Here is a 15,732-nt window from a genome sequence, read left to right on the forward strand (position 1 = left end):
GTGGTCTTTCTTGATTTTCAGAAGGTGTTTGACAAGGTGCCTCAGAAGAGGTTATTACAGAAGGTCAGGGGACATGGAGTTGGGGGTAGGGTGTTAGCGTGGATAGAGGATTGGCTGTCAAATAGGAGGCAGAGAGTGGAGGTCAATGGGTGCTATTCGGATTGGCGGTTGGTGACTAGTGGAGTGCCCCAGGGGTCGGTGCTGTGGCCTTAGCTATTCACCATTTATATAGATGATCTGGAGGAGGGAACAGAGTGTATGGTGTCGAAATTTGCTGATGACATCAAGATTGGGGGAAAGGCAAATTGTGCGGAGGGTGTGGAGAGTCTGCAGAAGGATCTAGATAGGCTGGGCGAATGGGCCAGGAACTGGCAAATGGAATTTAATGTTGGCAAATGTGAGGTTGTCCACTTTGGTAGGAATAATGGTAGGAAGGAATATTACTTACGTGGCGAAAAACTGCAGCAGGCGACGGTGCAGAGGGACCTCGGGGTCCTTGTGCATGAGCCGCAAAAACCCAGCTTGCAGGTGCAGCAGGTGGTCAGGAAGGCGAATGGGATGCTGGCCTTCATAGCGAGGGCGATTGAATATAAAAGTAGGGAGGTCTTGCTGCAGCTGTACAGGGCACTGGTGAGGCCGCAGCTGGAGTACTGTGTGCAGTTTTGGTCGCCGCACTTACGCAAGGATATTTTGGTCTTGGAGGGAGTGCAGAGGAGGTTTACTAGGCTGATACCGGAGTTGAGGGGGTTGAGCTATGAGGAGAGGCTGAATAAACTAGGCTTGTACTCGTTAGAGTTTAGAAGAATGAGGGGAGATCTCATATTGACATATAAGATGATGAATGGGATGGATAGGATAGAGGTGGAGAGGCTCTTCCCGCTCAGAAAGGACAGTAGGACTAGGGGGCACAGCCTCAAGATAAAGGGGGGGCGGTTTAGAACGGAGTTGAGGAGGAACTTCTTCACTCAAAGGGTGGTGAATCTCTGGAATTCTCTGCCCGTTGAAGTGGTGGAGGCTGCCTCGCTAAATATATTTAAGACGCGGGTTGATGGGTTTTTGATAAGCGAGGGGATTAAGGGTTATGGGGAGAGGGCGGGAATGTGGAACTGAGACACGACAGATCAGCCATGATCTTATTGAATGGCGGGGCAGGCTCGAAGGGCTAGATGGCCTACTCCTGCTCCTATTTCTTATGTTCTTATGTTCTTATCACAGTAACTTCATTGCAGAGTTAATGTAAGACTACTTATGACACTAATAAATAAACTTTACATTTTTGTTTTTCCTGATACTCTTTCTCTAGTGGTCCCCAGCACGGAGTTTCCTCTCCCTTTTATCCCTTAGTTTTGCTCTTGGAATGCTTTCCGTATCCTTCTGCTGTGAAGACGGATACAAAATACTTGTTCAAATCTCTTGTTATTTCCTCATTTCCCATTACTAATTCCCCAGTGTCTCCCTCTCGGTCAGTGCGGCTATTCTTTTCCTTTTTATATACTCGGAGAAGCTTTTACTGCCTGTTTTTATATCTCTTGCCAGCTTTGAAGGATTCTGAAGTATTCCCAGTCCTCTGGGCTGTTGCCAATCATTACGAAATTCTATACCTTTCCTTTCAGTTTGATGTCACCCTTATCACCCGAGCCACGGAGAGTGCATCCTTTTCGTGAAGCCTGTCTTTCTCAGTGGAACGGAGCTTTGTTGAGAATCATAAAATATCTCCTTAAAAGTCTGTCATTGCTTCTCTACTATTTGATATTTTAACCCACGGTAGCCGTGTGCTAACCACTGTGCACGGTAGCACAGCGGGTTAGCACTACTGCTTCACAGCTCCAAGGTCCTGGGTTCGATTCCCGGCTCGGGTCACTGTCTGTGTGGAGTTTGCACATTCTCCTCGTGTCTGCGTGGGTTTCCTCCCACAATCCAAAGATGTGCGGGTTAGGTTGATTGGCCGTGTTAAGAAATTGCCCCTTAGTGTCCAGGGATGCGTAGGTTAGAGGGATTAGTGGGTATAATGTAAGAATATGGGGATAGGGCCTGGGTGGGATTGTGTTCGGTGCAGACTCGAAGGGCCTCTTTCTGCACTGTAGAGTTCTATGCTATTCATTTTCCCATTGCATTTCAGCCTGTTTTCATATTCTCATAATTGCCCTTATTTCGATTTAAGACACTAGTTTCTGACCCACCTTTCCCAACTTCAAACTGAATGTGAAATTCTATCACATTATGATCACTCTTACCTAAATGATCTCTTACCACAAGGCCATTAATCATAATTGTCTCATCACACAGTGGGTGGAATTTCACCAGCACATCCGCCCGAGTTTCGCACGATCCTGCCCGAGACCAATGGAGAATGCCGTTCTCCGAGCTGTTCCCGCCCCCGGAATCAGGGCTGACATGCCGGTAAAATTCCGGCCATTGTGTCTAAAGTAGCCTGGTTGGTTCCAGAATATATTGCCCCAAAGACATTATAGAATCATAGAATCCTATAATGCAGAAGGAGGCCATTTGGCCCATCGGGTCAGCACTGACCACAATCCCACCCAGGCCCTATTCCCATAACCCCACATATTTACCCTACTAATCCCTCTGACACCAAAATCAATTTAGCATGGCCAATCAACCTAACCCACACATCTTTGGAACACCCGGAGGAAACCCGCAAAGACACGAGGAGAAGGTGCAAACTCCAGACAGTGAGCTGAGGCCAGAATTGTACCCGACATCCTCTGAACTCAACCTCCAGGCTACCTCTTCAGTTTAGTTGCTATCTGAACATTAAATTCTTCCACGATTGTCACAGTACTTTTAGAACCATGGAAAATTACAGCTCAGAAACAGGCCTTTTGGCCCTTCTTGTCTGCGCCGAACCATTTTTTGCCCAGTCCCAATGACCTGCACTTGGACCATATCCCTCCACACCCCTCTCATCCATGAACCCCCGTCCAAGTTTTTCTTAAATGTTAAAAGTGACCCCGCATTTACCACTTTATCCGACGGCTCATTCCACACTCCCACCACTCTCTGCGTGAAGAACCCCCCCCTAATATTCCCCTTAAACTTTTCTCCTTTCACCCTTAACCCATACCCTCAGGTTTTTTTTCTCCCCTAGCCTCAGTGGAAAAAGCCTGCTTGCATTCACTCTATCTATACCCATCAAAATCTTACACACCTCTATCAAATCTCCCCTCATTCTCCAGGGAATAAAGTCCTAACCTATTCAATCTCTCTCTGTAACTCAGCTTCTCAAATCCCGGCAACATCCTCGTGAACCTTCTCTGCACTCTTTCAACCTTATTTACATCCTTCCTGTAACTAGGTGACCAAAACTGTTCACAATACTCTAAATTCGGCCTCACCAATGCCTTATATAACCTTACCATAACATTCCAACTTTTATACTCGATATTCCGATTTATAAAGGCCAATGTACCAAAAGCACTCTTTATGACCCTATCCACCTGTGATGTCACTTTTAGGGAATTCTATACCTGTATTCCCAGATCCCTCTGTTCAACTGCACTCTTCAGAGTCCTACCATTTATGCTGTACTTTCTACTTTGGTTGGTCCTTCCAAAGTGCAATACCTCACACTTGTCTGCCTTAAATTCCATTTGCCATTTTTCAGCCCATTTTTCTAGTTGGTCCAGATCCCTCTGCAAGCTTTGAAAACCTTCCTCACTGTCCACAACACGTCCAGTCTTTGAATCATCAGCAAATTTGCTGATCCAATTTACCACATTATCATCCAGATTATTGATATAGATGACAAACAACAATGGACCCAGCACCGATCCCTGCGGCAAACCACTCGTCACAGGCCCCCACTCAGAGAAGCAATCCTCCACAACCGCTCTCTGACTTCTTCCATTGAGCCAGTGTCTAATCCAATTTACAACCTCCCCATCTACACCTAGCGACTGAACCTTCCTAACTAACCTCCCATGAGGACCTTATCAAAGGCCTTGCTGAAATCCAGGTAGACAACATCCACCGCCTTCCCTTCATCCACTTTCCTGCTAACCTCCTCGAAAAACTCTAATAGATTGGTCAAACATGACCTACCACGCACAAAGCCATGTTGACTCTCCCTAATAAGTCCTTGTCTATCCAAATATTTGTAGATCCTATCCCTTATCACACTTTCCAATAACTTGCCAACTACCGACGTCAAACTTACTGGCCTGTAATTTCCCGGATTTCTTACAAAGCTGTGTTATTTCTTGATTTATGCTCTGTCCTTCCGAGTAGCTGCTGTTACAGAGCCAATAAACCATTCCGAAAGTGACTTTGTTTTCTTCATTATTTTGTATCTCCACCCAAGTTGATTCTACATTTGACCCTCTGAACTATTTCTCACCACTGTACTGATCCCATCCTTCATTTACAACGCTTACCCCAACTCCTATTCCTTTCCTCCTTTCTAGGGGATTTTCACAATAACTTCATTGCAGTGTGAATGTAAGCCTTCTTGTGACTAATAAATAAACTTCTTAAAACTTTTACAAAATGTCAAATACCCTTGAATATTCAGACCCCAGCTATAATCACCAAATCATAAACAGCTTCAACTGAGGATAGAATCCCTGCAGTGCAGAAAGAGGCCATTCAGCCCATTCAGTCTGTACCAACCACAATCCCATCTAGGCCCTATTCCCATAACCCCGCACGTTTACCCTGCTAATCACCTGACACTATTGGTCAACTTAGTGTGGCCAATCAACCTAACCCGCACATCTTTGGACTGTGGGAGGAAACCGGAGCACCCGGAGGAAACCCACGCAGACACGGGGAGAATGTGCAGTCTCCGGACAGACAGTGACCCGAGCCGGGAATCGAACCCGGATCCCTGGCGCTGTGAGACAGCAGTGCTAACACTATGTGTCACTCCAATGTATGAATGGCCTCCTGCTGTAACGGAGAGGCAGTACCATTCCGTGTTAAGGTGTGAGGTGAATAGCAAGGCTTCGTTTTTTTTGGTGATTGTTAAGCAACACTCTGAGGTAATCAATTGCTGGTTCCCATGGTTACCACATGCGAACCCCCACCCTCCCGACTCAATAACGCTTTCAGGCACTGGAGTTGATGGAGTGCTGTTTCACACTGAAAGTGATAAATTGCAGCATTCTCGGGCACTCTTGACCTTTCACAATCACTGATACCCGGACTACCTATCCTGGCACTCGACAGTGTGCTGATGAGTAAAGCTATTTACTCAGCTTTATCAAGCTTCATTAAACATAACAGCTTCACAAAATAATTTCACAGCAATCGCCCACTCTCCCTGCCCAGTCAAACAGGGCAAAAACCCAGAATGTCACCGGATCTCTCTCTCGCTCTTTCTCTCTGTCTCTCTCTCTCTCTCTCTTTGTCTCTCTCTGTCTCTCTTTCTCACCCTCCCTCTCTCTCTGTCTTTTTCTGTCTGTCTCCCTCTCTCTCCATTTCTTTGTCCTTCTCTCTCTCCCTCTCTCTCACACCCCTCTCTCTCTCTCTGTCTCCCTCCCTCTCTTTCTGTCTCCCTCCCTCTCTCTCTTTATCTCTGTCTCTTTCTGGCTCCCTCTCTGTCTCTCTCTCTGTCTCTCTCTCTCTTTGTCGCTCTCTCTCTGTCTCTATCCCTGTCTCTCTCTCTCTCTCTCTCTCTCTCTGTCTCTCCCTCTCTGTCGCTCTCTCTCTCTGTCTCTATCCCTGTCTCTCTCTCTCTCTGTCTCTATCCCTGTCTCTCTCTCTCTCTCTCTCTGTCTCTCCCTCTCTGTCGCTCTCTCTCTCTGTCTCTATCCCTGTCTCTCTCTCTCTCTGTCTCTATCCCTGTCTCCCTCCCTCTCTGTCTCTCTCTCCCTTTGTCGCTCTCTCTCTGTCTCTATCCCTGTCTCTCTCTCTCTCTGTCTCTATCCCTGTCTCTCTCTCTCTCTGTCTCTATCCCTGTCTCTCTCTCTCTCTGTCTCTATCCCTGTCTCTCTCTCTCTCTCTGTCTCCCTCCCTCTCTGTCTCCCTCTCTCTGTCTCTCTCTCTCTCTGTGTCTCTCTCACACTCTCTCTTGTTTCTCTCTGTCTCTGTCTTATTCCATCTCTGGGAGTAGCTATGTCCCTCCCGATGGTTGCTGTTCCCCGTCTCTGACTCAATCGGTTATTGTTTCTAGGGCCAGGGCAGAGAGTAAAGCTGGCACTCCCAGTGCCTGAGGGAGTGCTGCACTGCCAGGAGCACATTCCTCAGACCGGTTAAACCCAGCGGGTCCCCATCCCTCTGTGCCCCCACCCACCCAACCAACCCTACCCTAACTACAGGGTGCCACCCCACCCCGTCCCCACTCCCATTCCCCCTCCAATCACAGAATGCATCCCCTCCCCACTCACCCCCCAATTGCAAGAAAGCAACCTCTCCCCGCTCCCCCCAACCCCCCCCCCCCCCCCCCCCCCCGCCCCCCGCCAACTCCCCCCAACCCCGGCTCCCCCCTCTCAAATGAACATAAATGATCACTTGGCAAAATATCTTAACCAAAAGCAGAGAGAGTGAACTGGTAAATATTCCTCCCTCAACCAACATTGCAAAAGGGGAATTGAATTTGTTGCCTGTTGTGTGGGATCTTGCTGTGCCCATCTTATAAGAACGTAAGAACTAGGAGCAGGAGTCGGCCATCTGGCCCCTCGATCCTGCTCCGACATTCAATAAGATCATGGCTGATCTTTTTGTGGACTCAGCTCCACTTACCCGCCCATTCACCATAACCCTTAATTCCTTTACTGTTCAAAAATTTATCCATCTTTGCCTTAAAAACATTCAATGAGGTAGCATCAACTGCTTCACTGGGCAGAGAATTCCACAGATTCACAACCCTTTGTGTGAAGAAGTTCCTCCTCAACTCAGTCCTAAATCTACTTCCCCTTGTTTTGAGGCCATGCCCCCTAGTTCTAGTTTCACCCGCCAGTGGAAACAACTTCCCTGCTTCTATCTTGTCTATTCCCTTCATAATCTTATATGTTTCTATAAGATCTCTCCTCATTTTTCTGAATTCCAATGAGTATCGCCCCAGTCTACTCAGTCTCTCCTCATAAGCCAACCCTCTCAACTCCGGAATCAACCTAGTGAATCCTCTCTGCACCCCCTCCAGTGCCAGTATATCCTTTCTCAAGTCAGGAGACCAAATCTGTACCCGGTACTCCAGGTGTGGCCTCACCAGCACCTTGTACAGCTGCAACATAACCTCGCTGTTTTTAAACTCCATCCCTCTGGCAATAAAGGACAAAATTCCATTTGCCTTCTTAATTACCTGCTGCACCTGCAAACCAACTCCTTGAGATTCCTACACAAGGACACCCAGGTCCCTCTGCACAGCAGCATGCTGCAATTTTTTACCATTTAAATAATAATCCATTTTGCTGTTAATCCAAACAAAATGGATGACCTCACATTTACCAACATTGTACTCTGCCATCCTTACTTATCTGCCAGATCATCACTTAGACTATCTACATCCCTTTGCAGACTTCCAGCGTCCTCTGCACACTTTGCTCTTCCACCCATCCTAATGTCATCTGTGAATTTTGACACACTACACTTGGTCCCCAACTCCAAATCATCTTTGTAAATCGTAAACAATTGCAGTCCCAACACTGATCCCTGAGGCACACCACTAGCCACTGATGGCCAAGCAGAAAAACACCCATTTACCCCCACTCTTTGCTTTCTGTTAGTTAACCAATCCTCAATCCATGCTAATACATTACCCGTAATACCGTGCACCTTTATCCTTACCTCCATTGCAGTGGGGACGCAGGTAGTGTAATGGGGAAGGCTCATCACTGACACAGTGCAGAGTTTACCAGCTTCAGCCTCTCGCTAAGGCAATGGGCAGCAACCAACCCCTCAGAGAGAGAGAACCATGTGTCCATCTGAGGGATGTGTCAATATGAGATTGTGGCAGTGACTTGGCCAACGCCTCAGCCTGCCCACTATGACCCCTCAAAGGAGTCACCTCACTTGCCCTCTCAGGAAGGTCCTCTGATGGATAGATGGCCAAAAGAGACATCTGGTGTTGGATGATCTTCACGTCTTCATCATCAAAGCACGTTAGAACGTCCTGAGGTCACAAAAGATGCTGCATTGATGCAAAGACATTCCGTTCATTCTCCTATTAACCCCAGTCCCACGCCAGCATCTCCACGTCATGGCAACCGAACAGCCCTTGGTGTGTCCTCATTGGCTGTAGGCGGTGAAGAGGATCTCAGAGAGGAGGGGCTGTCGTCATTGGTCCGGGTTGTTATTCCAACAGGGCTGTATCCCCAGCTGCGTGTGTAACACTGGAGACACATGCACTGTAGAATACAGCCAGGCCACTCAAAGCACTCCCACAACAGTCAAGAAACACTCCAGCGTACTTCACTGACAACACCAGCGGCAGGAGTAGACCATTCAGCCCATCGAGCCTGCTCCGCCATCCAATGCGATCATGATCGACCTTGGTTTCCAGCTCCATTTTCCCGCCCACTCCCCATATCCCTTCATTCCCAAGAGACCAGGGGTGGGATTTGACGGCTGTGCTCGACCGAGACTGGAAAAAACCTCCCAAGGTCAACAGATATTTCCGCTGTCCATCCCCCACCCACTCCGATTCCGCGGCACGCAGGCGGTAGAATTCCAGTGCAAAACTCTCTTAAACGATGGAGAATCCTCGACACTCTGGGGTGAGAATCCCAAAGATTCACAGCCCTCTGAGCGAAGAGATTCCTCCCCCTCTCAGTCCCAAATGCTTGACCCCTCGTCCTGAGGCTGCGACCCCACGTTTTACGTTCCCCGACCAGCGGAAACAATCTCTCACCTTCTGCTCAGTCAAGCTCCATTTTGTAAACATTTATTACCCATTAGGCTAAGTACAGGGGACAGCAGTGAACAGGAACCATTAGCATCAATGCGGGGCAATGGGCTTCGACTCAATGAACACAGTTAGACCAGTCAACGCAAATCGATCGACTTCCGTCACACAGAACAAAGTCAATCAGTTAGACACAGAGAGGGTAGGGGGTGCACTCAATGAGTGACCAGACACCACTAATCACAGCAGAGGGACAACAAGTTTGCCTTTTTTGAAGATTACCGAGATAGGGGATGGATAGGGTAGAGGTAGAGAGATTCTTCCCACTTAGAAAGGATAGCAGGACTAGAGGGCACAGCCTCAAGATGAGAGGGGGGGGCAGTTTAGATCAGAGTTGAGGAGGAACTTCTTCACTCAAAGGGTGGTGAATCTCTGGAATTCTCTGCCCGTTGAAGTGGTGGAGGCTGCCTCGCTAAATATATTTAAGTCACGGGTAGATAGGTTTCTGATAGACAAGGGAATTAAGGGTTATGGGGAGAAAGCGGGAAAGTGGAACTGATCCACTTCAGATCAGCCATGATCTTATTGAATGGTGGGGCAGGCTCGAAGGGCTAGATGGCCTACTCCTGCTCCTATTTCTGATGTTCTTACAGGGAACACAGTGTTGACAGTATGATATTGGAGCCGGGGTATGATGTTGGGGATCTCAGGGCAGGACAGGGTGTCAAACACAGAAACACGCCAGCGTGCGGGGATGCCCAGCTGGTTTGCTCAGGTTAGCGGCAGCTCCATTACCTGGCTCACCTCAGCCCAGTGACTGGCAGCCACATTCTCTAAGACACGGCTCTGTTGGCGAGCTTGCCGTCCGCGCGCGATCAACAGGTCTCCCCTGTCTGCAGCACAAGGACATCCGTAATAGAGTCTAAAATCTCAGCAGGTCTGACAGCATCGGTGAAGAGAGAATGGAGCCGACACTTCGGGTCTGGGTGACCCTTTGCCAGAGCCCTCCAGTAGCAGCTGTCCCTCTTTATTGGTAGAGGGATTGAATTTCGGGGCCGTGAGGTCATGTTACAACCGTACAAAACTCTGGTGCGGCCACACTTGGAGTATTGTGTACAGTTCTGGTCGCCGCATTATAAGAAAGATGTGGAGGCATTGGAAAAGGTGCAGAGGAGGTTTACCAGGATGTTGCCTGGTATGGTGGGAAGGTCTTATGAGGAAAGGCTGAGGGACTTGAGGTTATTTTTGTTAGAGAGAAGAAGGTTAAGAGGTGACCTAATTGAGGCATACAAGATGATCAGAGGGTTAGATAGGGTGGACAGTGAGAGCCTTTTTCCTCAGATGGTGATGGCTAACACGAGGGGACATCGCTTTAAATTGAGGGGTGGTAATTATAGGACGGATGTCAGAGGTAGGTTCTTTACTCAGAGGGTAGTAAGGGCGTGGAATGCCCTGCCTGCAGCAGTTGTGGACTCGCCAACTTTAAGGGCATTCAAATGGTCAGTGGATAGGCATATGGATAACATTGGAATAGTTTAGGTCAGAGGGTCATTAGATTGGTTCCACTGGTCAGCACAACATCGAGGGCCGAAGGGCCTGTACTGTGCTGTAATGTTCTATGTCCTTACCGATACTATCGTGGACAGATGCATCTTGAGCAGACGGACTGATGAGAACGAGGTCAAGTCTGTTAGTCCCTCTTTTTCCTTGCTCGAGGAGAACTGTTTCCAACATTCTCTCCGCAGTCCCTCCCCAGTTGTGAGAAGACATGAGTCTAATCTTGCCACCCCACCAACCCCCCCGCCCCCACAAAGGCCTGTTGCAATCAAGCGTTCTTCCTCATTGGAGGCATTGGCCTCAGGCTGGGTGCTGTTCAGGCCTCACCGTTGCCTAGCAACACTCGTCTCTCCTGTGTGATTTAAGTGGGCCTGGGCTGTCATGCATTGGGCGTTTCTCTGAGGGGGTTTGCTTCACACCCAGTCCTCTTGCTCTCTGCTGACAATGTTTATCTGTCATGTTTATCTGTCTCTACATGCTGAGCCTGCCTGAAGCGTTCTATTAGTCAGTTTCTGATTTACCCACAGGAAGTCAATCTCGTATTGATGTTTGGCTGGTTCCCCTCGTCACTGCAGCATTGCTTTTGACCTTACCTTTCCCCCCACAATAGAAAATTCCAACACTGAAGGACATTTGCTCTCCGAAGGCCACTGACACCACGTTCGAAGCTACACGGAGGCACAATGAGGCCTAGCCGGAGGGCAGGATGGACAAAATGTCAAGGCGAGACTCGCATTGCTAGCGCACCACTCACGATACCCCAAAGCGCCTCGCAGCCGGTGAAGCACATTTTGAAATGCAATGGAGAATCATAGAATCACTGCAGTGCAGAAGGGGGCCATTCGGCCCATCAAGCCTGCACCCAACAACAATCCCTCCCGGGCCCTATCCCCACAACACCATACGTTTCGTCTTCATTCATGGGACATGGGCGTCGCTGGCTGGCCAGTGTCTATTGCCCATCCCTAGTTGAGAGGCAACCACATCACTGTGTCTCTGGAGTCACGTAGAACATAGAACACTACAGCACAAACAGGCCCTTCGGCCCACAAGTTGCGCTGATCATATCCCTACCTACCAGGCCTATCTATAACCCTCAATCCCATTAAATCCCATGTACTCATCCAGAAGTCTCTTAAAAGACCCCAACGAATTTGCCTCTACCACCACCGACGGCAGCCGATTCCACTCACTCACCACCCTCTGAGTGAAAAACTTACCCCTGACATCTCCTCTGTACCTGCTCCCCAGCACCTTAAACCTGTGTCCTCTCGTAGTGACCATTTCAGCCCTGGGAAATAGCCTCCGAGAATCCACCCTCTCCATTCCTCTCAACATTTTATAAACCTCTATCAGGTCGCCTCTCAACCTTCGTCTCTCCAGGGAGAAGAGACTGAGCTCCCTCAACCTATCCTCATAAGGCATGCCACCCAATCCAGGCAACATCCTTGTAAATCTCCTCTGCACCCTCTCAATAGCTTCCACATCCTTCCTGTAGTGAGGCGACCAGAACTGCACACAGTACTCCAAGTAACGTAGGCCAGACTAGGTAAGAACGGCAGATTTCCTTCCCTAAAGGAGATTAGCGAACCAGATGGGTTTTTCGGACAATCGACAATGGTTTCATGGCCATCAGTAGATTCTTAATTCCAGAATTTTTAATTTATTGAATTCAAATTCCACCAACTGCATTGGCAGGATTCGAACCTGGGTCCCCAGAACATTAGCTGAGTTTCTGGATTAATAGTTTAAATCGTAGAATCATAGAAATCCTACAGTACAGAAAGAGGCCATTCGGCCCATCGAGTCTACACTGACCAAAGATGTGCTATTAGGCTGATTGGTGTAACAAATTGTTCCTAAATTAGTCTTCCCTCAATGTGGAATGCCATAAGCATAGACAAGGGTCATGGGTGGAGAGGGGACTCATAATGTTAAAATGGCGGCGCAGGCTCGTTGGGCCGAAGGGCCTGTTTCCCAGGCTGTTTTGTTCTTTGACCACAATCCCACCCTGGACCTACCCCCATTTCCTACATATTTACCCACTATCCCCGCTAGCCTACGCATCTCAGGACACAATGGGGCAATTTTATTAGCTCGGCCAATCAACCTAACCCGCACATCTTTGGACTGTGGGAGGAAACCGGAGCACCCGGAGGAAACCCACGCAGACACGAGGAGAATGTGTAAACTCCACACAGACAGTGACCCGAGCCGGGAATCGAACCCAGGTCCCTGGAGCTGTGAAGCAGCAGTGCTAACCACTGTGCCACCATGCTGCCCACTAGTTTGGCGATAATGCCACTAGGCCATTGCTAAATTTACCCTAGCTCGTCTCCTGATACTAAAGAGCAATTTGCCATGGCTAATCCATCTAACCCGCACATCTTTGGACTGTGGGAGGAAACTGGAGCACCCGGAGGAAACCCACGCAGACACAGGGAGAATGTGCAATCTCCACACAGACAGTGACCCAAGGCCAGATTCAAACCTGGGTCCCTGGCGCTGTGAGGCAGCACTGCCACCATGCCACCCAGGAAACACAGCAGCCAGTTTTGTGCATAGCAAGCTCCCACAAACAGCAATATGATAATTGAAATCACTTCCACAAGGCCAGTGTCCCTTCCCCAAATCCAATTTATTTACGATTGTTAGTAATATTCAGACGGTTAATCCCCTGTACAGGATATACACTCTGAGTGCCGGTAATCCCAACAATCCACAATATATGCCTCTGCAGGGCTTCCAGGTTGTACAGCATTAACCATCTCAATCAAGGAGCTCATACTCTAACAGTTCCACTTTATGGACCTCGTTAAAGACATTATGCCAATGCCCAGATAACTAACTGGTCTCTGTGATGCTGTTTGATGGCTAAATATTGGCCCCAGGATATGGGGGGAGAGTGCCCTGTGCTTGGAAATACATTGACCAATTGCAGCAGACATCCAGAAGGGGGGAATTTCCCACGGGATCAAGTGACACCTTCATAAGAAAGAGGGTCGAGAGCTTCAAGTTTCTTGGTGCCCAGATCACCAATAACCTATACTTTTTTTTCATCTTGTATACCTCAATTTGATCTCCCTTCATTCTTCTAAATTCCAGAGAGGATAGGCCTAAACCGTATAATCTCTTTATACAACAAACCTCTCATCTCTGGAATCAATCGAGTGAACCTCCTCTGAACTTCCTCTAATGTCACTACATTGTTCCTCAAATAAGGGGACCAAAACTGTGCACAATATTCCAGGTGCAGCCTCACCAACTATCACCAACAATATTTCCTTCCCTTTATACTCTATTCCTTTAGCTATAAATGCCAACATTCCCATTTGCCTTCTTTATTATCTGCTGTATCTGCATACTAGTTTTCTGTGACTCATTAACAAGGACACCCAGATCCCTCTGCACCAGAGCACCCCGAAGTCTCTCCCCATTTAGATAATAAGTCGCCTTCCCATTTTTACAACCAAAATGCATGACCTCAAGCTTATCCACATTAAACTCCATCCGTCGCATTTTGGCCCACCCTTCTAACCTACCCATGTCCATTTGTAAAGTTCTTATTCTCTCATTGCAACTTCCTGTCCCGCCTATTTTTGGCTTAGTAAACAGAACTGATTCAATGACTGCAACCTGAGCCAATCACAAACCAGTGTTTGGTCCAAACAAACCACAGAGTCAAGTGTTTGGCCTGGGAGGATGGTGTGGGTCACGGGCGGAAGGCTTCGTTTCATGAGACACCCTGGATGGGATTTTCCAGCCACGTTCATCCCAAGGCCCAAGATCAGCAGACCTTCGCACAGTCCACGTCCTGCCCACTGCAGTTCCCATGGCGGGTAGGATGGGAAAATTCCGCCCCCTGTCTGTACACTGGGGGAAGAGCCAGCTGTACCATTGGGATGGACTCCACTTACACTGGGTTGGGACCAGTGTCCTGGTGCGTAGAGTCATAGAGGTTTACAGCATGGAAACAGGCCCTTCGGCCCAACTTGTCCATACTGGATCTTTTTTTTAACCCCTAAGCGAATCCCAATTGCCCACATTTGGCCCATACCCCTCTATGCTCATCTTACCCATGTAACCGTCCAAACGCTTTTTAAAAGAGAAAATTGTACCTGCCTCTATGACCACCTCTGGCAGCTTGTTCCAGACACTCACCAAAAATAATTGCCCTTCTGGACCCTTTTGTATCTCTCCCCTCTCACCTTAAACCAATGCCCTCCAGTTTTAGACTCCCCTACCTTTGGGAAAAGATATTGTCTATCTAGTTGATCTGTGCCCCTCATTATTTTACAGGCTTCTATAAGATCACCCCTCAGCCTCCTACGCTCCAGAGAAAAAATGTTTCAGTCTATCCAACATCAAATAACTCGGCCTGTGGGTAGACTTTAAAGGAACAAAAAAAGACACAGAGTAGGGCACCAGGGAGAGCTTCCAGCGCTTGGAGAGAAAAATCCAGAAATCTGAAGAGAAAAATTAAGGTCACTAAGCAGTGAGGTGATGTGAATACAGATAAGCAGAGCGTAGCAGGCAGGACGGAAGAGTTTATGGCAATAATTGAATCAGAGAATAAATAAGGTCAAACCGGGGAAAAGTTGGAAAAGGTTAGAATTAAATGTTCTTTATCTGAATGCATTTGTAACAGCGTAGATAAATTGATGGCATAATAGAGCTGACTGTGGTCGATATAACCCCCAGAGACACGGTCGTATGGGAGACCAAGACTGTGAAGTAACTATTCCAGCATACGAACAGACAGAGTGGAAAAGGAAGGGGAATCGCCCGGGTAATAAAGGGAGGACATTACTGAGAAAGGATCCTGGCTCAGAAGATGAGAAAGTAGAATCAGCAGGGTGGAGGTTAGCAATAATAAAGGGGGCAAAAATACCAGTGCCAGTAATTTGTACACAAGTTTACACGATTTCCCCACGTGGGTTCCCTCCGACAATCCAAAAAACGTGCAGGTTAGGTGAATTGGCCGTGCTAAATTCTCCTTCAGTGTAACCCGAACAGGCGCCGGAGTGTGGCGATGAGGAGAGTTTCACAGTAACTTCATTGCAGTGTTAATGTAAGCCTACTTGTGACACTAATAAACTTTTTAACTTTTAACTTTTTATGGACCCCCCTAACAGTAGCTATGTATTGGACAGAGGTTATTAGTCAACGTTATAATGCAATAATCACAGGGACTCAATACTCAAAAAGGTAGCTCACAGTCTAGGGGATGAGACATGGAATGCGACTGAGATAGTTTCTCTGAGCGGTCCATCAGAAAAGCAGCTAGCAAAGAGGTCATTTTGGAACTTGTCTTGCCCAAAGTGCCAGAGTTAGTCACAGTAATTGCACAGGAAGGGATTCTCTGGGAAAGA

General features: G+C 47.9%; 1 protein-coding gene and 1 pseudogene across 1 annotated transcript in view; both read right to left on the minus strand.

Moving 5' to 3' along the window:
* LOC145339221 (cGMP-dependent 3',5'-cyclic phosphodiesterase-like) overlaps window positions 1-15,732 on the minus strand; it is a gene marked incomplete at both ends in the record, with an annotated part of 143,738 nt that overhangs the window by 102,726 nt on the left and 25,280 nt on the right. The window lies entirely within an intron of this gene.
* Window positions 5,247-10,573, minus strand: LOC145339222 (uncharacterized; annotated as a pseudogene).

The sequence above is a fragment of the Carcharhinus amblyrhynchos genome, unplaced genomic scaffold (assembly GCF_965287045.1).
Source record: "Carcharhinus amblyrhynchos unplaced genomic scaffold, sCarAmb.v2.hapA chromosome_349, whole genome shotgun sequence".
Taxonomy (NCBI): Eukaryota; Metazoa; Chordata; class Chondrichthyes; order Carcharhiniformes; family Carcharhinidae; genus Carcharhinus; species Carcharhinus amblyrhynchos.